Here is a 20,282-nt window from a genome sequence, read left to right as displayed (position 1 = left end):
GGATGCGAGAGTTGGACTGTGAAAAAGACTGACCGCCGAAGAATTGCCGTGTTCGAATTGTGGTGCTGGCGAAGACTCTTGAGAGTTCCTTGGACTGCCAGAAGATCAAATTAGTCGATATTGTCGACCATAAACCCTGACTGCTCAGCTACTTTGGTCATCTGATGAGAAGAGAGGAGTCGCTGGAGAAAGATTTGATGTTGTGAAAGGTTGAGGGTCGCCGGAGAAGGGGTAGGCAGCGAACGCGATGGTTAGGTGGCATCCTCGAGGCACTGCAGATGAAGTATGTGATGTTAGGAAGATAGTGAGAGACCGGAAAGCGTGGCGTGACATGGTCCATAGGGTCACGAAGAGTCGGACACGACTGAACGACTGAACTGAAACTCAAATCTGTTGTATAGGTCTCCGATGGATTTCTTCCTTTTGTGACAAGATTTAAGAAAGGTCATATTGGTGAACACCATGTCGTTCTTACTACTTTCCGAGCATCTTCAGTCTATATTAGCTGTTCACGTCACAATACACGACCAATCGATCCGATAACACTATAAGACCTCTCGTCACAGCAAACGGCGGCCGAAGCTCTCCGCGATTTCACACTATTGCAAGTGGCAAATACGTAGGAGAAGCCCACCGGACCACAGATGCGCTTGCTAATTGTATTTGAAAATTATATAGCTAATACAAATTTCGCTCGGCCTTTTTGCTTTTATTTAATTCCACAAGCTTGAATCACACGTTGTTATAGGCAATCACTGCCTTACTAAACTGAGCACCTGATTACTTGCATCCAGTATATGCCGTACATTTCGCTCCCCTCACATAACCCAGCCCGGTTTCCTTCGTGGATATGTGTCATGAGCCAAGGAACAAACATGAGAAATCAGCGAACAAACTGGCTGTTCTTCGGCGCTGCTCCGGCAACTTAGTTCTCTATACTGGTTTGAACTTTATCTCAAGAACCACCAGCTCGCCAACAACTCAGCATTACGTCAAGCCCATTGTTATGTTGCGATGCATCAAGCAGGAGCGATAGATGCTTCCTGGCCAATGTATGTGGTATATTCGTGCGTTATGAATACTGTCAGTGCCCGAGTAAGAATCAGAGTTAGAGGAAAAAGTTTCTAAACGAAAGTTGATAGGTAGGCCTACGTGATTATCATCTCACCTGCTACTGCGTCAAAGAAAGTGGAGAAAGAGAAAAAAACACTACGAGATGATCGCGGAACGTTTTTGGAGGAAGCTGCGGTAGCAGTTGTGTATTACCTCAATAATTTTTCGACACTTTTCTTCAAGCGAGTTTATTTATTGCAACCCGGGGCTTCATGCACGTGGCCGAATTCGTCTTAAGAATCAAGCTGGTAGAGGAGAGTGAAAATGCTTTCTTTGAATTGAATTCCGCTGCAGCTATATTTCACGCTACATTGTTAGCATCTACTGGCTGGAGAGCTAGTGTAGTAGAAGATGACTCGATAGTGCCCAGAGCTTCTATGAGTCGGTGGGTGCTGATATATAAGTATGTATTTGTGTGTGTGTGTGGGGGGGGGGGGTGCTGGTTCTAGCTCTTAGACAGTGCATGTAGGCAGCGGCTGAGGGTGGATCAAGAGTGGCAGTGTATGCGTAGACAGCCCCCGTAATAATATAAATGTGGTAGAGAGGTACATTTTGCTGAAGTGTAGAAATCGGTCTAAGCGAGGTGTTATGGAGACAACGCGAGCCTTGTAGCCAAGTGCAACTATCGCTGCTATTCCAAGCCAGAAAAATAAGAGCCAGAATAAGCAGCGACGGGGACCGATGAAAGATGCGGACGCATAAAAGGACATCACCAGGTTATCGGACAACGACCAACGGCCGATACCTGCGCTGTCGATCAAAATGAAGAAACACAAGAACCGCATTTAAAGATATCCATATGAGTCAAGTTCTTATCTTTAGGCCTGATAAAAATTCACCAGGATTGCGGTCAATGCTCACCTTTTGCACGTTTGCTAAGACCATAGATATATAAAAGTAGCTCAAAGCAGTTGGCGCAAATTACATGACCTATTAAAGTTGCCGAGGTGAAAAGCTTGAACCCATGCATAGAGAACAGTTCGCCACTGATGAGATTTCTCCTATGAACAATCTCTGATTTTGTCCGGATGTACTCCTCATGATACCTGCTGTCGTGTCCTCACTTCTGCAAAGCGTTGTTGCGTGCTACGGGACAGACATGATCCAAAATATTGTCCTTCATTCGGCTACAAAATCAGATAAACAGTGGCGAAACAATTTATTATCGCATAATAGAACATTTTATCGCCGAAACAATATTCCGAGCAAAATGCATGGCCTAATGAGCAGTCAAGGAAGTGCTGTTCACTTTGTGTTTAAGGACCTAGAGCTCTCGAAAACATGGTTACTTTTTAGGCACCAAAACCGTGCAGATATTGCTCTCACGAACCAAAACAAGAGGCGAACAGAAATTCAAATTTTTTCAATATTAATCGTACAGAGGTAAATTACCAATAAGGCAGTTAATCCGGCATTGTTGTTGTGAGCGAAAAGTCCCGAAAGTGCTTTTAACAGGCAGTAGTCGGCAGTAACATGGCGGGGACTGATTTGTCGCCGTGTTATGAGACGTCACGTGACTGCATGCCATGCCAAGATTGGCAAGAGCTACCAGCTAAGTTAGAACCGCTGAGACAACAGGTGTAGATGGGAACCGAACGAACCGAGTGTCTTGGATTACCAGTCAAACGAGCTACAAATAGAGCATGCAGGCACATTTGCAGGACTTGGTGAAAGCGGGACGTGATATCAGTTTTGGGAGGTCTCTCGGATAATGTGACAGTTTACGACTGTATAATAATAAGTGTATGTGAGATAATAGAAGCACGAAGGTTGTGATTAGCTTAGTAGCAATCTTTATGTACGAGTATGAGGATCCGTAGGAGGTGCTGCAAACGGGAGCTATGAACGCTGCCGTACCCTACACAGAAGCTTAATTACCCCCGCCCCCATCACGTTTTCAACCGCAAGGAGGAGTACAACTGTGAAGCGCACACTACTGTTCAGTTGCAGCACTGAAATTAAGCATACAAGGCAAAACAAATTCATTCTATGTCATTTGGGAATCAGAAGCTTTTTATATAGTTAGTCATTTTTTAGTCATTACCAATAGTTTTTAGGCAAGCAAATTAAGCCACTTTAATGTTGAGATACCATTTCTGAAGTGGTTAACAATGCAGATTTTGAAATAAATATCGCGCAGATGTTAGCTAAGTTGGCAAAAGGTAAAGTAGGAGCTTGAAGTTTGCTTTAGGTGCGACTTCTTTAGCCTGATATTGCTTTAAGAATGCAAAGTCAGGCTTCAAGCAAAAGTCGGCGGAACTGCTGACTACAGACCTTAGTGTTAGCGCACTGTGAATTTTTCCGACCGGATAACGCACCTTAAAAAGGCAGTGCAATAGCGGTATATTTAACACCATTGAGCATGGAAGAAAGGTGAAGAAGACATGCAGTGACAGAGAGTGACGGTCAAAGTACACTGACTGATCGGCGTTCTCTGAAAAAAAAAAAAAAAAAATTTCCTACCCCGTATGGAATTCGATACATGCCTGTTTAAAGTGAAGAAAGTTTATCGAGTGATGTGTTCATGGCCTTGGGCCTTCGCATTTTGTAGAAGACGGGAATGTCTGCTAGACGTGGAGATGTCGAAATGCCTTCGGCGCGGGATAATTACAGTGAAAGCGTTTCATTCAATAAACAAGTTTTCTATATGTTTATTATAAAACTCTCAGATTGGGTGCGCATTCTTGGATACCTTATGTGCCTTGTGCAATTTTAAAGTGCATTTGTGTATTCTATATTCATACAAGGTCTGTGATACGGGCCGAAATCCAAATGCACTCTGCCTGAGAAGCCACAAGCACTCAATGCTCAGCTTCCAGGATGCAGCAGAGGAAACAAGAACAATTTGCAGTCCTGTCGCACACAAAACCCTGTTATCAAAACTAAGAAAATAGCTAAAGTACAGAGGTTTCCAATAACACATAAAACATTGTGTAAGTATGAAGTATGCTTAAAATAAACGATTCAAGAGAAAGCATAGAAATAACATAACATCAGCAGCGTAAATAATTTATACAACGAAAACCTGTTCTTCGTAAGAACAATAAGGGAGGTAAGCTTTAGCTTTGTTCTTCAACAAATTATTAAACATAGATTTCTGTATAATATATATGACCTGTAAGTGTTTGATGAGAAGACAGGAAACTGAGTGTCGAAGCATGCTGGTCCCATAGCTGGCCCGCACATTTGAAATTCCATGGTTGTCGTGGCGAAATATATAATGGGGATTACTGCTTAATGGTAACTGAAAATAGTTGAAAAGATTAAGGTTTAATTATCTAGGGGCATAAAAACGATGTTTATGATCAAACATTCAAGTAAATTCAAGTACGGAGTGCGCTAAAAATGCGAATGTCCAGTACAATCATGATAAGAAACGTTTCAGCAGATTGGGTTGGATTTTTCCGCCTTGTTATCAACTTCAGAAGAATGGTTTAGGTTGTAGACCGCCAGATCATTAAACAGCAATGAAGATGCGAATGAATTAAGGTGTAATAGAGCAGCCATTTCAGCCATGAAACAAGGTTTCAAATTTTAAGCAATGCACGTAGTGGCATTGATATGTTCGAATGAATATTTCAGAAAGTAGCTCTACTGCTACTTGTCTTCAAGGTCATTAATCTGCACAAGCTACGTACTGCACCTTGCGACTATTTTAATCTACGACTCTCCATAGATGCGTTCCTTCATAGCTCATTCGGACCGCCGCCTTCGGTACTACTAGTGACGCCAGCCTCGCATTCACGGGACCAACAGCTGCTCCTTGCGGACCGCTGGTTTAAACCTGAACTCGCGCCACTATATAACACCGGCTTAAAGAGGGTGTGCTGCTAAACTGCAACTCATTTTCTTAATCCAGCCATGAATGATGCAGCGCCTTGACCGTCGATATCTAGACTTTGTAGCAGTTAGCGTCCGGCTGAATCAGATATTCCTGGTGATGTAGCCAAGCGCGAGGCCTAAAGAGCTTATCCTGGTTAGCTTGGTTATGCCATTTTGAACCCGGTCAATGTTATTATAGAATGACCATGTCAAGTGCTCTTTACAAGAACCCTAAAAATGTTTGTAGTAAAACCCATTCAATTACATAGTTTTGAGCATTAGGCTGAAGTTCCCAGCTTTCAGGCTTGTTGCATGCTTTGAATACAATAATCATTGACCTCTTAATTAACGCTTTGCATTGCAGATATTCATCTTTAATTTTGTGTCATTGTCTAGACAGGCAACAAAGAAAAAAAAGCTGGGATGGCTATGAGGTTCCGTAATTGCTTTCCTCGGGATTTCCCTGTGTTTGATTCTGTTCCGTTCAAAAAGGTTAAAGGTCAACGTTTCAATATACCTCGAAATATTCTGATTTACCCAGTGCAGCAGCGCTTTCGCAATAACCGCCAGAAGTCTATCGCATGGAAGACTACGCGTATATGGCATTATATTGCATCGTTATCAACTGAATAAACTTTGATCCGCCAGGTAATCTACCTTTAGTTTCTTGCGCAGTTTTAAATCTTCGATGAGAAAAGCTTCTTAACGATCCGGCACTTTTTGGCTGGATGATGTTCGTAGATACACGAGATGCATTAATCAAATCGAACAATTCACAGCCAATTATTGCGTAATTAAGCTGCTGACAAGCACAAAATAGGGCTGATAACAGTGACCTCTTAAATCTTACAAGAGTGCAAGCTTTCAGTAAGAATTGCTGAGGCATAGGAAAACCACGAACAACAAGGACTATGCTAATGATTTCATTGTAATGAATAATTTGCAGCATTGCTGAAGAATAAAATATTTTGTTTTTCTAAATACGGTCAGAAACTTCACATACGTATTGAGAGAGCTGAATATTGAAGAAAAAGGCGGTTGACTTTGGCGCTTATTGATCTTCTTTATTTACCTCTTTAATGGGAGTGACAGTGTTGCCAATTGTCATAAGATCGTCATAAAAGCGCTTCTCTCGGGACAATCGCGACGCGCTTAACTCTATGAACACTGAAAGTACGACAAAGGTAGGGCCTCACAATATTTTAGGACTGCAGATTTGCCAAAACGAAACTTGATTCGGAAGCAAAAGCGAAGATAAAAAATATGGACTGCTGAACGCGCTGTCCACAAGAAAGCCAGAATTAAGACCCTGTTGCATAATCTGGGCGTGAAGGAATGGAAATTTTCATTCTTCCATTACAAATTTCACCCTGCTTCTACGTAAGCTTGCACAAGAGCTTCCGGACAGGTTCTACTTTTTGCACGGGTGCTTGGCTTTGGTTCTATCTTTTTTCCGTATTTATTCCTGAAATGTTGACGCCAAGGGTTGTGCTGATGCCAGAACCTCGTCGTGTGTTCAGTATTTTGTGCGTATGAAATTCTGTGCAAGGCCTTCGATCAGCGTTCGTTCCGAATACCTCTTCGGGGCGGAGCAGATACTCTTGTCGCTTTTTCTTAAACTGATTTACGTGATGAAAGACCATGACTTACGATTCTTGTTCCGCGTTTTTCAGGATGCCCAGTGGTGGACCCCGCCTATCCAATATGATGGGGCCTCCGACTTTACGTAATTCCTTCTTTAATAATACTCTCTGAGAAATTTAAGTGAGGTCAATGTAAGGTACCCCAGAAAAGAAAGTAACTGATAACAATCCTTTAAGATTTCTGACTTTTTGGGTATGGGTCACTCCGCACAGGCGTGCGCAAAAGTTAGTGGGACGAAACGGGCTTCTCTACATGCAATGGATCAGATCTGCGCCTTACCGGATCAGATCACCCGGCAAGGCAGCCTGCTCGAAATTGTATACACATGAGTTGCAAGATTAAAGAACATTGCTGGTACTGTTTAGGAAAATACATTTTAGAAACCAGTAGTGTTCACAAGCACGACCATTTCCCCAAGGCACAGTGTCCCTTCCGGTTACTGCCTAAAGAAAGCTTTTCAACGTAGGCTTTGAATGTGATTTTTTTAAGATTCTCTTTGTTATTTATTTTTCTAACCTTGCTAGTTGCGCATGATAGCCTTAGTTGCTTATCTGCCTCAGAACCCAAAACAACATTTAATACTCATTTTGTGTTCGCGGCAACTGACAACAGTAACAATAATGTCAAAAATGCGTAAGGGAACGGATTAAACTAAGAAGCTAACTTAAATAAAAAGTTATACATTTTTAACGAAAGGCGAGTATGTGTGACAAAATAAATCTGAATTTATTTTATTTAAACATACTAAAACTCTCGAAGATGATGCAGAAGTTACGCAGAACAAAATAAACCGTAAAGTATTACTGTGAGCAAACAAGAAACATAAACATATAAAGAGGCACACATAACGACTGACAGGAATCATCAGACAAGCAAATTCTCAACAAATTCTCGCATGTGCATTCCTTAAATGTAGGCACGTTATCAACAAAAAGGCATCTGTTGATGGGGTATTCAATTCCACTGTGAGATATCACGTGGTAAAAATGAAGTCTTAAACGTTTAGTACGCTTAAGGACTACACCCTGGCTATAAACATCGGAGTGTAGAGTATGATGGGCCAGACGTCGATGAATGAAGAGTCCCGTAGTGACGTTATTTTGAAATTGTAAAGCAGCTAGCGGGACTGTAACCTGGAATTTTAATTTCGAAATTCATTTCGCACTCATCGGAAATGAAGGAAACTTTAGTCACATATGCACCTATAATATTACAAACTGCTTTTCTCGGGCAATTTCGTTTGATTTAATGAATTTTCTCAAATAATGTGTCCTGCTTTGGCAAAGCAAGAGTAGTGTACACCAACAGCTTGACACATTAAGGTCCATAACAATTCTAGCATTTACTTTACGCTTACGTACTTTGTTCGTCATTAGTTACAAATGCTAGTCGTAAATATTTATTTACACAAAGAGTATATTAATGTTTATTACTTATTGGTAATTTTTGACGTTTTGCCTTAATTACTTTTCAAGGCTTGCTCCCCCGGAACACTTCCATGTCTCCCATTGCACCCCACGTTTTAAAATTACTTTCATTTGGACAGATAATGGACCCTCGTGGACGTCCATGGGAGCCAACAGCAATGGATTGCCAGGATTGGATGGCGACATCGAACCACCGCACTCTCCGTAGGCTTCTCACTTAATATTTAAGGAGAAAGCCTTGCTAGGCTCATGGCCGAGCGCAGAAAGAATGGGGTCCCACAAAGTGTCCCCTCCTTCTACCATCAGAATAAAGATAGGAAAAAAAGAAGGATTGCATAAATTAGAGGGGCAAAATTACCCTAGAATCAAACTTTGATGACCACACAGAAATTAATTAATTTGAGCCAAAAATGTCAAATTTTCGTTGAAATACCGTGGACGTCGATATAGCCACGGGGCCGTGCGAACACCGCAAACATCAGAATAGCACAAAAAGCGTCAAATTGGGCTTGGTCGCTCAGGCTTTATGTCGAATTAGATAAGGAACGTTTAATTATGACTCATTGATGCTTACGTCACCAAAAAATATATTTCGGGTAAAAATAGTCAGAAACTAGTGTTCTGGCGTCACATCGATGCGAAGTCGTCGAAAGAGTGTGAAAATATCATAGAACGGGCGGAAAAAAGCTAGGTTTGTGTCCAATTATAATTAACGTATGTAATACAACGTAAATAATGCTTAAGAACACCGAGAAACTTGTCATTTGGGTAAAAGTTTCACAAAAATAGGGAATCGTGGATTATGACGTGACTTAAAATGGAATAGATCGAAGCAGTGTGATTCGTTTCAGGAATGATTCAGCTTCAAAATGTAACTAATAAGAAGACACGAATTTGCTGATTACCAAAAATGAATTCATATAGGCCTGCAAGAAGTCGCAAACAGCTTTAGCCTTAGCGTACATGAAAGTTATTTAAGTACTTCCAGAGAGTGTTTCTCGACTATTTTTAAGCTTGTGTTTTCAGACTGTCTCATTGTATACGGTGATTGCTTCGTTTATGTATATGTATTCGCATTAGGTTGTTGTCGCACTTTTTCCCTCTGTCCTAATTTTTGTTATCATGTGAGTCATTGTCGATTCTTGCTGTACTCCCGCAAAAATTTTGTTTTGCAAGCATGCCGCATAATAACCACGCCTAGTGCAGGTCTATAGCAGGTAACGTACAATGCGTAAGTCTATCTAATGCATATTCGCATACTTACTAGCGCCGCTTCATAAGAGTGGTTTTGCTATGAAACAAATATGCAATGTCACGAAGTTTAGTGGTATTATGCTTTACAGGTGTGCATGAAAAGACATGCATAATACAAAAAATATGCACTACATAAAGTGAGTAGGTCGTTGCTAGGGCAAGCACCCCGGTATGGTTCTATCGCTGCCCTTCGCCGCCTCATGTATAGATAGTCTCGACTTATTCTCGGGGGAAAAAGGAATGAATAAACAGCCAGCCTTGGCATAGGCATAGCAGTGAAGTTTCACTACTCCTCATGTGGAGGCTGCGTCACGCTAGGTAGCAAATGGTCCTACCATTAATCTTTCCAAGGATTTACTACTAACTAACTTCAGTAGACGGCGCCTCAGAAAATGATGCCAGGAATACGAAGTGGTGGCGCCATGCCATTTCGCTTCCAACTTCACATTCACCTAAATGTCCAGTTCGAGGCTGCTTTGTTATAGGGATAACAACCAATGGCATATGCACCTCCAATGGTGACCGCAGCTTTCGTTGTACAGGGCACTTTCAAAACAACACTTTTACGCAACAATAAAGCTCGCAGTGCCCGAGTGATGAGTGATTTCCCGTCGCACGTGGCATGCGGCTGTTATCTGAGTTGCAGAAGGCTTTCGCCAGCCCATCGTGTAGTAGAAGAAACATCTGGGCGAGTTGGTACGGTGACATGATGAAAAAATAGCGCTATAGACGTGGACGGAGGTCAAGAACAAACAGGACGGGCGCTGACTCGCAACTGAAGTTTATTGAAAAAACACAGAGTAGAAACAACCCAGCCAAGCAGCATCAACCCACAAATTAAACAAAAAACCAAATCATGATGACCCCACACACACACCACGTTCAAGAAACCCGACCTCATTATCTGTTAAAGCGATTGACGGTTCACTAACACATTTTTCACCCAATCGCATGTTATGCCTGGCCTCAATGGGGGCCGTTTATGGGGTTCAAACAGGCAAATGTATCAATGGTTAATTACGAGAGCACGAGAGATCATTAGAGATAGGTAGATGATCTAATTTGGTTGTACACTGTAAGGGGTGAGATGGCTGTCATCCTTTTCTAACACAGACAGGTATTTTGGATGCCCATCCGGCACAGATTAACCGGGAAATCATTGATGCCAGGCATATCATACGATTGGGTGAAAAATGTGTTTGTGAACCGTCAATCGCTTTAACAGATAATGAGGTCGGGTTTCTTGAACGTGGTGTGTGTGTGGGGTCATCATGATTTCGTGTTTTGTTTAATATGTGGTTTGGTGCAGCTTGGCTAGGTTATTTATACTTTGTGTTTTTTCAATAAACTTCACTTGCGAGTCAGCGCCCGTCCTGTTTATTCTTGACCTCCGTCCACGTCTGTAGCACTGTTTTTTCATCATGACATGGTGTATGCAGTCTTAAGTATCTAGCATAAGCTTTGCCTAGGACCCAGGTATGCCGAAAGCATGTTCGGAAACGTTGGAGGCTGGTTCGGTCGCGGTCGCGCCTTTCATATCATCATGAAGGTAGACCTGAAAGGTGCCTGTGGGTTTCGCCATGACTGTGAACGTGAAAGAAACCCACGTGTTCTAAATAGGAGTAGGAGGTAAGATGTTTGAAATTATCTTTTAGATTCACTTGTCCGCTGAGAGGAAAGCTATTACTGCCGCCTTTCGTTTTCTGAAAAATATTGTGCATTTTTGCCCCCAAAACTGATTTTATGCCTCTCTTCTTCCTCGTGTTGTATATGTACTATTATGGTAGGTACTACTTATATAGCAGCTGGTACTGCCCCGGCCGTATGTAGGCAGCGTTTGTAACGATGACAGGTCTGGCTTTGAGGTTTTCGCATGTCTCATCGCTGGCCTTTCGGGCGTTCAACGGTGACCTGAGCGAGCGTTCGCGAAGTATTGTCTTCTCGGCTTGCGCTGTGCGGTTAGTTCGTCGACGGACTTGTAGTATTCTGATCTTTGCTCTATTCTCAAAAGTAAATCCAGCAAACTGTAACTTCTAGCTTGATAATTTGCTTCACGCTGCTTCTGAGAAAAGCTAATATAGTTAAAGTGTTTATATTGCCGCCGTTCAAAACATGAACCTGCTACGAAATGGTACGATAAAATCTGTCAAACACCTCGTAGTGTGGCAGCAGTTGGCTAAACAACACGTAAAAGGTTTGTCAAATTCGTACGTACGTCAGCGCAGTCACGCAGGAAGCTTGTTCTATACTTAATGTACCCGTTGCCAAAATATACCATATTTATAGGCGCATTTCTTGAGCTCACAAGGCTGCTAAGAGAAGAAACCACAAACCCAAGGTCGCTCAATGAATTCCATAAAAAACGAGGTTGACACTCTTTTGTGTGCAGTGTTTTATCACGTATAAATAAGCTACACCTGTGCTTTCCTTTCAGTTCGCTTGGGTGAATCTTGGGAGCTGTGACGCTGCGGCTTACGAAGAACGATTTCAGTAGTGGATCGCCACTATGATCTGCACTCTGCTACAACAAAAATAAACCTTTCAATATTAAATTCACAATAAACTATCTTACACGAAAATGTGCCAGAGTGGGAAAACACTTATCTTTGATCCCCATGCGCAATACCAGGATCATGCACTTGTGCTCGCTCTCTGTCATTCTTCATCCCTGTCATCTGGACTAGCATGCCACGCGCACAGACTGGCTAGCATTCGCAGCAGCTTGAGTGTTTTTTCTCATTTTGTCGTTCTAATAACTACTAGTTGTGACCTTTCCTAACAATTTTCGAGAAATATGATATTAATGTAGCCACAGTGACTGGAAGGCTGGAGACATGTTTTCTCGGTGAGCGGCATTGTCTTGGGCTGGTCGTTAACCATACAGCCAGACATGGCGAAGCATGCAGAGGTTATAGAGGTGTGTGCTGGTTTGTTTGGTAATTCAATAGCATCCACCCTTATGCCTGTACTCTTGATTGAACATAATACTAAATTGCAGCCACTTTCTCGGAAAATGCATCTAAAAAGAGTAACATGAGGTCAAGCTGCTTTTCCCATTTTTAAGACATATTGTCCCCAGCCTCAAAATTGCTGCAAAAAGATGGCAGTTTGTTAGGGATTCTGGAGTATAACAATTAATAAAACTAAGCGGAGGTGAATATGAAGGTTCGGGAGTAAATGGTGTCCTTTCACTATTCTTGACTGAGCTAGCACCAAATTAACGTGCAAAGGTGTTGTGAGAATGGTTAGCGGGGCATTTAGGCAGTTAAACTTCAATGCTCCTAGATAGGAAGCAAACAGAGACGCGAGAAATCATAGATGTTCATCCAGAGAAGCAGAATGCTCTTCCGTTTCTTGATGAAGTAGGTGCGCAGTTAAAAGGGATAAGTATTTCTCCATAGAAATTAATGTTCACAGGAACGCTATTTTGTTTTGAGGCCGGCGTGCGCTACCTACTAGCCTGTAGATGGGGCCTCTACACTGAGCGTGAATTTCTAAGAGCAACTTCAGGCATACGTGGAATGTGCTGCTTGATATGACAGTGATGAAGTATGACATAATGCACTGTTATAAGTGCACGCACAAACACAGCATATCACTAATTATCACAAGACAAAAACCCGCCTTTCGATTGTGTGTTGGCGCGCGCCATGTATAGGAAGCCACAAACAGAAATCACAAGACATCAAAGGATACTCGCACAGTTTTATGCTGCAGAGTTTCAAGGTAGTTCTGAAGGTCACTTTTGAGATAATACAGTACTAAACACGCAGTACTCCCTAAAGTTTGAAACCCCCGGTTGGTGAGCTAGAAAGACAAATCGGACTGGTGCGCGTAAAGTGCAATGTAAAAAAAAAGGTGAAATAAAAATACGTAGTGTCCCAAAAACGCAACAGTGTACAGAAGCTGCGAATTACAGCAAGTAAAAATAAATGTGTTTTTATAAGTGATTACACCTGACTTGGATCGTGAGAGTTCAATAGGAACTAAAACAGACACGATTTCATCTGGCATATGTTCTCAGGCTTTTATTGCCAGCCCACTGGTAGTCTTCAAGAACTTATAAAGGTGTTACGCCTTATGCAGCTCTCACCTGTGGGGCTAATACCTCGAGTTGAGTGTAAAGGCTTGAGGTCAATGCAACGATACGTCAACGCGCTAGGGAAAGAAAATGGTTAGTGCAACGTTAATACACAAGAGAGAAAAACTGCTTATGAAACAAAAGCTAGGCAATTATTACCTATTGAAAATTAGGCAAAATGGGGCAGAATTAAGGTTTGTAAGGGTACGGACACACTGGCGGGAGAACGCGCGCGGTGTGCCGCTAGCGGCAGGACGCCCGCGCGGCAGAGAGGCCACATCGGTTTCGCGCGGCGGTCGCCGCGGAGGCCGTGTGTCAGCGCTGATCTCTCCTTGTGTCGGATTGCGCGAGCAAAGCCGCTACTCTTTTTCGTCCAGCAGACCGCATTCCAGTTTCTCGCTGTCCCTCGTCATCTACCGCGATGATCGTGCTTGCTCCGCAGCACACCGCTCGAGCACTCTAAACAAGGTTACTGTCCTGTTCACATCTTCCCCGACGTGAATGTTCAGCGGGCGCTCATGTATGAAAACAAGTCGCCTGCGAGATCAAATTATTTGCCGATGATCGCTCATCGGTTGATTTTCGCGTAAAAGGGGCAGTCTCAAGAAACTGTTCCATTATATTCTCTCACTGAGGCTCAGCTTTCAACGCGGAGGCACAAAATGAGAATGCTCGCTTCGTCGTCGATGGCACCGAGCGCTTGATCGTGGTTTCGCCGCCTCAGCCGCGGGAAGTTAACTTCGGTAGTAGCCACGAGATGGCGACACTGGCCAGCACGTCGCTGAGCCGAACGTCTCTCATTGGCTCATCCGATTCGCGCACGCGGCAAGCCGCTGAAAATGGCTCCTCGACCCATTCGTCGCGCGGCAGATCTACCCGCCGCCGCGGCAGGTTTTGCGGCAAGCTGCTTGCCGCCGGCGGCATGCCGCGCGCGTCTTTCCGCTAGTGTGTCCCTACCCTAAAGCAGAAAAAAAAAACTAAAGAAAAATGCCGCACCTTAAACAATTGTCTCAGTAGAGGCGTCTAGGAATCTTAAATTGTTGACATATTAGTATCACGTTGTAAGACACCAATTTTCGTAAAAGGCCACCCGCTAGGCATTTAAACAGCTACCTCCTCCCCCCTTATCCCCAAGCCTTTCAATAGTAAAACTGTATGGCCCAGTTGGCCATTTCTCTGGCTCAAAAACCAAACAAACATCGTTGGCGCTATACTCGCCCGAAGAGAAAGTAGTAGTTCTTGGAACTGTTTGAGCCGAACAATTTCTTTGGGCTTTTAGTTATTTGAAAATGCTGCCGATGTTTATTTCTCATTTCGTTCAAACCACTTTAGTTCCACGCATGTCATGAATTTCACGTGAGCAGATGTTAATTGTTTGAAATATCCGCGCCAAGTACTCTAGGGTTGGCGTCACGATCCTCTCAACCAGTCAGGAGCCCCGCGCTAGGACGGAAGGGAGCCGGTGGGGCAACATCGTCATTTTCGTTGATCGGGGGCCTTAAAATTGTCGCTAGATGGGGTAACAGTGACTTCAAAGAATAAGCAAACCTACAAGGTAGCACAAGGTGGGGTGGTGGGTGGATTATATTAGATATATAGCAAAATATATGGACCGCAGCTGGTGCTAGATTAAGTTGATGGGAACAATATCTAAGCTCTACGTCGAAAAAAAAAAAAAACAACGATATAATTTTGGCAAAAATAGGAGAAATTTTTTATAGGGATTTCTTGATATCACATTTTTCTGTAGTTATGCAGCAGTTTGCACTATTTCAATCTTTTCTATAGTATATTCTGTTGCAAGTGTCGTATAATTTTTTGTACTTCGGTAGTTATTGTTTTGTACCTGCTCTATGCTATGATTATGCAAAATTCTTTGCTGGACAAATTTATGTAGCCACAACAGCTACTCTGTCCAAACCGAGGGAGAAAGTCTCTAGTGCCAACGCAAGATTTTTTGTAGCCTTTTTTTTTACTTGAAGAGGCAGCAAAGGCAGGTATTTTATTGATAATGATGACTTAGCCCTTATTGAAAAGCGAAAAGAAATTGCCAACAATCGCAGCTGGATATATATCGATGTGTGATATGTGAGGTGAGCGCAATACACAAAGACCGCGAATTTCGCAATAATAATCCTTAAATTTAGGTCCACGAGAAGCATTTTAGTGAACGACAGTTCATTCGGATCACTTATACATGCTGACGTCTAACTGTGGCAACCAAATAATGAAACATGTTTCTAATATGCTTAGTGAGACGGTTTTAGTAACCGTTAAACTATAAGTCTTTAAGACATGGAGAACGTCTCTTGTTTCCTTTTTAAGCAATCTCGCCGTGAGGGGCACTGTAAAGGTTAATCTACACGTATGCGTAGAGAAACTAGCAGGAATTATCTGCAAAATGTGACTACGTTTTGCTATATCATTCTCCTTCCCAGTTGAGGATTTCGATGAAGATTGGCGGAAAAGCCCAGTTGCAAGAGAGACCTGCATAAACGTTAGACAACTACGAAACGTTCCACTCTTTAGAAGCCTCGAAAATTTGTGTGATACATCAAGGTGTGACGTTTAGCACGTTTAATCTCTGGTAACACCCCTGGTATTATGATGCCATAAAGTACATCCCAATAAAGTTTTTGTTGCCTCTAAATAGACTGCAACCATGACCAGTTTAAAGGCGTCCGCCATAGCTTCACGTGCCAGAAGTTCAATATTTTGGTGAAATTCTTTATAGGCTTTAAGTGTCCGGACGTCCGCGCGTGCTTCCGCGAGAAGTGTTACACTTCTTCGCGAGTTTCTGCGGTGTTGTTTACCTTTAGAGCTGTGAGTGAAGAACTTTAGTTAATGGTATATAGTGACCGATAGTGATAGCGGTAGTTAGTGATACTCATTAATAGTCATAGCGATGATGATAATCAGCCATGACCGGACCTGACCGGACCGGACATGACTTCACCAGGCGATTCACGTGTATACAAAGCTGACCCCGCAGGGCATCCAAACAGGAGTCCGTTCCGCGTCTTTCCTCAGGCGCTCCGCACCACATAACGTCCGGTCGAGGCGTCTGCGCTGCGCCCACATAAATAAATAAATAACTAGTTAGTTTGTGGGGTTTAACGTCACAAAGCGACATTATTAGTCATGGCAATGATGATAATCAGCCATGACTAGACCTGACGTAATGACCGATCATTTCACCAGGCGATTCACGCGTATGCAAGGCTGTCCAATGGCGGAACGGATCACTGCCACATCGGCGCAACTATTTGGGCCGTGACCTCTTTTCCCAAGCATTTCACCCCAGAAGAGCTGAGCATGAGGCTGGGGAAATGCCTGTACCCATTGAAAACCGGTGGGTAACCGGCGGCACGGGGGATCGAACCCAGTACCTCCCGAATGCGAGGCGGATGCTGTACCACAAGGCATTTTTTTCTTTATTTCCTGTTAACGATGATATTTACAGTGGGGCAAAGTCAAAGAATAAGGGCACAAAGCGCTCTAGCAAAAGTAAGGTTGGTTTGTGGGGTTTAACGTCCCAAAGCGACTCAGGCTACGAGAGACGCCGTAGTGGAGGACTCCGGAAATTTCGACCACCTGGGGTTCTTTAACGTGCACTGACATCGCACAGCACACGGGCGCCTTGCTTTTCGCCGCCAGCGAAAAGCGGCCGCCGAGGCCGGGATTCGATTACGCGTCCTTGGTAACAGTGGTATAGCGCAGTAACCACTGCGGCACCCCGGCAGGGCCATACATAAGAATGTACTCACCTTTCTTTAGCGAATGATCTTTACTTAGCTCTCGTTATGTATGTGTAGCAGTCTCCGTCATTATAAGACGAAGCAAAATAGGTGCATTTTGGCATTGGTTATAACACTGTTTTTTGCGACAGCAACGGTCTTTGCCGTTATCTGGCCAAACTTGTCGTATAGCCATTAATAACTCCAAACATTAATGCAGGATTACCAAGAGGCTGATGCTTTTTAGTAGTCTGTCTGGTACATTTGATGTGGTTTCATTATTATCCTGCCGTGGTGGTGCAGTGATTAGTGCACTCGACTGTTGTGTCCAAGGATGCGGGATCGAATCCCGGCTGCGACAGTTGCTTTACGATGGAAGAGAGAAGCCAGGCGGGCGAAAGATTGGAGGCGTCACTGCACTTTAAAGGACCTCGGGTGGTCGAAATTTCGGAAGCCCTCCACTACAGAGTCTTCGAATCGCTTTGGAACGTTAACCCCAATGAACCAAACCAACCAAGCATGGCTTCATTTATCCATGCGCTAGTTAAAACATGATTTCATCAGAATTTGCTATTTCTATCCTTAAGAGCATCGTTATTGTACAAGCTGAGATCAGATTGAAGTATGGGTGACTACCGATCTTCCAGAATGTATTTTTCCCGTGAAATGTAGACTATGCTATAGAGGCGGACACGCTGCAAGAAAATTTATGGCTTTTTAATCTGCTAAGAGTTTGTGGGGAGTTCGTATATCTGTCATAAGGAGCTAGATGACACTCACTTTGACATTCTCTGAACGTGTTCGGGAATACCGACGACTACATTTAGGTCTGAAGGCTCCGCTTCTTGGTGGTGAATGCTGATAGCCTAGGCTTTGATGTGTACATTCAGCGCCTCCTCTATACTTTCTGTGCAGCGTATGCCTTCGTGCGCTTCATTAAAGTCAATATGATGCGTACATTCCTGAAAGTTTGAAATTGAATTGATGTGCCTTTTTTTTCGGCCTGCACTTTTCCTGGATATCCAGTAACTTATTTCGCAATCTTTTAGATAGTCCTGGAAATTATTTCTGCAATTGTAATTACCCCGTCGACTGTACCACTACAGTAGACAGCTGCTGCTCCAGAGCTGTGTTGTATTCTGAAATGAGGCCGTTCAGAGCGAACATCTCTCCTGGTTGTAATATGAATGATTTCAGAGAAATATTTAGAGGGCGTATTTGATGTGTGCCGGAAATAACTTCTTCAACTAAATACTAAAGACAAACACGGTTCTTTGAACAATATTTTATTCCGAAAAATACTCCACTGCACCCTTTAAAAAGTATAGTCTTAAACGTTTACTGGGAATAGATATGCGCTGTGTGCAGGAATTGATAATAGAGAGCACACGACCGCCGGTTCCCCCGGCGTCAGTATATTACGGCTCTATGTTATGGAAGATGTTTCACACACTTCAATCATGGTCATCACGTTATTCTAATAAATATCAACGTGCGTGTCTGTGCATCTTGAAAGCACCAAGTTCCTTTATTAGCAAGTAATAAAAAAAATAAAAATATATTGCTTTTTGCAGCTCGCATTTAGGGATGACACTGCCTGTGAGGAAAATGACGGAAGGACACCCGTTGGAACTAATACGCCCAATGGGAAGACATCGGGAGCCTGGGCTAGGTATGGTTTCAACCGTATTTTAAACTAGCTTCTTACGAAGAATTAAGACTTCTTCATTACCTAACCATCAGTTGCGGAAAGGTGTCACCTATGCTTATGGTTCAGCAATGTATGGTCGAGCCTTAATTTCAATCTTAGTAGATCTCGCGATGACGTTATTTTTTGCATAAATAGATGATGGTTGAAGGACGGCGCAGGTGACGGATGCAGAAATTTGTCCCAGACCTCATTTGTAAACTGGTTTGTAACCTGGTCGGTAAGGATGTTGAATTTAGTTTTCTTACCTAAACTGCTTTTCTTTCCTTATAATGCAAGTAACACAGCTGTTAAGGTTGATGACATTCAGTACTGATTGAGTGTTCGAAATATACATCAAAACTGTTTTTCAAAATCTCTATGCAGCAGCATCCAATGGCTCACTTTTTGCTTTGCAAAATGGTGATTCCACTCCGGAGAAGTACAGTAGTCTTGGGGGAAGTAAAAAATATACGTGCCAAAGTCCACTAGATTCTGAAATGATATCCCACTTTATGAGACTGACCGGAACGAGTGAACGGTCACTGCTGTTTATCGCGTATTGTTTAGGCACGTTAAAACAGCAAGCACATGTAATCTGATCACGATACTGATAAACCAGTTCGAGCTATGACATCGGCTAAGGTACTAGTTAATTTTTATCCTGGCCCTATTAAGGTGCCGATTCCAACTGCGAACTTCTATTCCTTTCTTTAGAGTTTCCAGGTAGATTTATTGTGACATGAAAGTTACCATGCTTGAAAGTGAACTTTAGTGCGTTTGTCCCGCTTTCTTTATATTAGGGCACGATGTATTTTTTTACTTTTGGTATGCAGGCTGCTGACGACTCAGTGCGCTACTGCGGATTGTACTGAGAACAATAAAATACATAAACATAGGTTGCTCAATCTTTCCCTGTTGTTTTATTTATATGGTATTTCTAATAGAAAACATGATAGTACAGAAATTACGGGTACGGCAAATCTCTCCTGCGACCTAACAGGAGTAACGTTGAGGATGAAAGGAATTGGAGAGCGACGAAAGACTTTTTTTGAGACACATAAATTACAGCGGATGAGTTAACCTCATTAAATCATGGTTTTCTAATAAAATAGAGCGTGTCTTTTCTGAATCGTATTTGGCAGATTTTAACTCGCTCATGTCACTAAAAGCTTTTAGCGACATGACATTGGAAGATTCCTGATCAGTGTGGACCACTTAGTGCTCGTTAACGTGCTGTTACATAGCACAGCAGAGATGGTTTTTATCTATTACACCTAAATTCGAATATGATCATAGCAGTAGACATCGCGAATGAAGTCCAAGTATCCTCCAGCTATCATCTCTCTATTAAGGCGAAAAACTAAGATTCAATTTCATGTTGTCCATTCATAGAATGAAGCTCTCATTTAGACAAGACAGGTGCAACGTGCATAAACAATTCGTCAATGGCACTAACAGAAAAGAAATCTGACATCTGGACACTCATGAAAGCCATATGTAACAGAAGGAACTTT

General features: G+C 42.7%; 1 protein-coding gene across 1 annotated transcript in view; it reads right to left on the bottom strand.

Annotated features, from left to right (window-relative positions):
- Nucleotides 1-13,410, bottom strand: part of LOC146189367 (uncharacterized) — an 84,356-nt gene extending 70,946 nt beyond the window's left edge. The window contains exon 1 of the mRNA XM_084604208.1: nucleotides 13,354-13,410. The gene's annotated coding sequence lies outside the window, so the exon portion shown is untranslated. The remainder of the gene's footprint in view (nucleotides 1-13,353) is intronic.
- Between the last annotated feature and the right edge of the window lie 6,872 nt (nucleotides 13,411-20,282).

Source organism: Amblyomma maculatum, chromosome 5 (genome assembly GCF_055883805.1).
Source record: "Amblyomma maculatum isolate TAMU_Amacu chromosome 5, ASM5588380v1, whole genome shotgun sequence".
In the NCBI taxonomy this organism is placed as follows: domain Eukaryota; kingdom Metazoa; phylum Arthropoda; class Arachnida; order Ixodida; family Ixodidae; genus Amblyomma; species Amblyomma maculatum.
The sequence above is the reverse complement of the archived record's forward strand: the minus strand, read 5'-3'. Positions and strand labels throughout refer to the sequence as shown.